Genomic DNA, 3,604 nt, shown 5'->3' on the forward strand with positions numbered 1-3,604 from the left:
TTTCATTATGAGAAAAACGTGATACACTTGGGGCCAAGGGTTATGGCTTAGACTAATGAGTTTAGTTCAAAAGGAGTAGTAATTGTTTCCCCGTCCCTAACCGCCCCCTGCTTTGTTTTTTTTTAAAGATTTATTTATTTTTATTATATATAAGTACACTGTAGCTGTCTTCAGACACTCCAGAAGAGGGAGTCAGATCTCATTACAGATGGTTGTGAGCCACCATGTGGTTGCTGGGATTTGAACTTCAGACCTTCGGAAGAGCAGTCGGGTGCTCTTACCCACTGAGCCATCTCACCAGCTCTGTTTTGTTTTGTTTTGTTTTATTGAGACAGAGTCTCTCTGTGTAGCACTGGCTGTCCTGTAATTTGCTCTGTAGACCAGGTTGGCCTTAACTCAGAGATCTGCTTGCCTCTGCCTCCTGAGTCCTGAGATTAAAGGTGCACACCACCCTACCACTGCTGGGCTGTTAATTTAATTATTAACTATACAATCTAGAATCATCTTGTAAGAAAGTCTTTATGAAGGATTGTCTGGATTAGGATGGCTTGTGGACATGTCTATAGCAAGTTGTCTTGATTACATTAGTTAATGTTAGAAGACCCAGACTAAAGGTGGGCAGCTCCATTCCCTAGGCTTGAGTTCTCAACTATATGAGCGAATCAAGCAAGCAGAGCAGTAAGCATGTGTGCATTTATCTCTCTCTGTTCTTGGCTATAGATTTAATATGACTAGCTATTTTAAGTTCCTGTCACTTTGATTCCTCTGTTATGATGAACTGTAACTTGTAACTGTGGGCAGAAATAAACCCTTTCTCTCCTAAATTTCTTCTTTTCAGGGTATACGATCACAGTGGCAGAAATGAAACTAAGACGGGAGATTTAGGTGAAGCCATGTCCCTTGGCTGAGTATGCTAACTCCGGGGAGGAAATTCTTTTCCAGGAGGGGACTGCCTTACGTAGCAGAGTTCAGGCTGTTTTCCTTAAATTAATCTGCATTTCCACGGTTTGGTTGGTGCCTTCGGTGGGCGGGGCGTTGTCCTTGGATGCTTTCTCTCTTGTTCACTACAGAGCAGATGTGTATTAACAATTATCACCTTCTCTTTTAGCATGCACCTTGGCTACACCTTCAGAGTTGCTCGAGCTTTTTTCCTTAAACATCAAACTTAAAAAAAGCTTCCTGTCCTACCCATTGTTCTTTGTCAACATAGACCTGGACGAGAGTGGCAAATAGTAACCATGTCAAAGATGGAATGTTACTCTGAATTTCTTTCACTAGGCACAAGAGTCCATTACCTTTTAAAAAGATATTTATTTTTAGATCTATGTGTATGAGTAAATTTCCTGAATGAACATGTGATCACCTTGTACTCATGTGAATATTGTACTTATATCTCTTCCTCCCTTCATCTCCTCCCTCCAAGTCTTCTCAAGTCTCCCTCCATTCGATTTCAAATCTATGGCCTCTTTTGCTTTCACCATCACACACACACACACACACACACACACACACACACACATGCATGCACGCACACAAATACAACCTACTGAGATCATTTAGTGTGCTTGTGTGTATGTGACTTTCGGGCTGGCCACTTGAATTGTGTAGATATTGTCTTCAGTAATAGGGCCATACCTTCCATTTGTGGAGAGCACTTTTGGCTATGATGCACAGAGTAGCAGTGCACATGTTTGAGCAAGTGTCTCTGTAGTGGTATGGAGCATCATTTGTGTCTATGTCCAAGAGTGGTGTATATGGATCTTGAGGTAGATCTATTCCCAGCTTCCTGAAGAACCACCTTCCTGATTCCAGCAGTGGATGAGTGTTCCCCCTTACACCACAGCCTCACCAGAATGGGCTGTCATAATGTTGGTCATTCTGTCTGGTATAAGATAAAATCTCAAAGTGCTTAACTTGAAATTACCTGATGATTAAGGATGTTGAACATTTCTTTAAGTAGTTCTCAGCCATTTGTGTTTCCTCTCCTGGGAACTCTCTGTTTACATCTGTATCCCAGTTTTAATTGGGTTGCTTGTTTTCTTGAGGTCTAGGTTGTTGAATTCTTTATATGTGTTAGATATTAACCTGCTATTTGATGCTTAATTGGTTAAATACTTTTCTATTCTGTATCCTACCACTTTGTCCAAATATAGTATTCTTTTCTATACAGAAGCTTTTCAGAATCACTTGGTCGCATTTGTTAATTGTTGTTAGTGCCTGTGCTATCAGGGTCATTTTCTGTGTCAATGAGTTCAAGACTATTGCCCACGTTCTCTTCTGTCAGATGCAGTGTACCTGGTCTTCCATTGAGGTCTTTGAATCATTTGGAGTTGAGTTTTCTGCAAGGTGATACCTGAGGATCTTTTTGCATTCTTCTATGTGCAGCCATTCAGTTTGACCAGCAACATTTGTTGAAGATGCTGTCTTTTTTTCCAGTGTGTATTTCTGGCTTCTTTATAAAAATTAGGTATCCATAGGTGTGTGGACTTACGTCTGGGTCTTCAACTCAATTCTATTGATTGAATTTTTTGGTTTTGGTGTCAATATTATACTATTTTTATAACTATAGTTTTTCTTACATAAGTTTTATTGCTGTAGTACAATTTGAGATCAGGGATGGTGCTACTTGCTGAAGTTATTTTATTACTTAAAATTGTTTTAGAAATTCTGAGTGTGTGTGTGTGTGTGTGTGTGTGTGTGTGTGTGTGTGTATTTCCATGTGAAGCTGAAATTGTCCTTTACTGTAGATTACTTTTGGTAGGATGGCCATTTTACTACATTAATCCTACTGGTCCATGTGCATGGGAGATATTTTCATCTTCTTAAATCTTTGATTTCTTTCTTGAGTGTCTTAAAGTTTTTATCATAGAAGTTGTTCACTTTCAAAGATACTCTGACTTCTTTCTTTCCTCTTTGTATGCCTCTTGATCTCATTCTGTTATCTTATTGCTCTAGTAAGACTTCTAGTATTAAATAAGGATGGAGAGAGTGGAAACCCTTGTCTTGTTCCTGATATTAGTGAAAATGCTTTGAGTTTGCCTCAATTTAGGTTGAGGTTGGCTGTTGGCTTGACGTAAATGTACCTCTGCTATTTTCAGGTATGTTTGTAGTATCCCTTAGTCTCCCCTGGTCTTTTATCATGAAGGAGCATTGGATTTTGTCAAAGGCCTTTTGTGTATTTAATGAATGATTATGTGGCTTTTGTCTTTCTCTCTGATGATATTTATTGGTTTATATATATTGAACCACTTCTGAATCTCATGAACAAAGCCTACTTGCTCATGATGACCTTTTTTGGTGTCCTTTTATTCTTGAATTCAGTTTTCAAGCATTTTCTTGAGAATGTTTGCATCTATATTCATAAGAGATACTGGTTTGTAGTTCTCTTCCTCTGTATCTTTATGTGGTTTGTGTATCAAGGTAAATGTGGTCTTATAAAGAGAAATGGGGGAACTTAAGAACTTAGTCTGCACAGGTGAGAGTGTGCACCACAGAGGCAGACAGCTTCTGAGACAGGCGGGAGCCACAGAGCCGCTGAGGCAGCACCCTTTTGGGGCTGCAGACATCCGGCACCCTCCCAGCCGGAGGACAGTGGTCGCGCCCT

The sequence above is a fragment of the Mus caroli genome, chromosome 3 (assembly GCF_900094665.2).
Source record: "Mus caroli chromosome 3, CAROLI_EIJ_v1.1, whole genome shotgun sequence".
Lineage (NCBI taxonomy): Eukaryota > Metazoa > Chordata > Mammalia > Rodentia > Muridae > Mus > Mus caroli.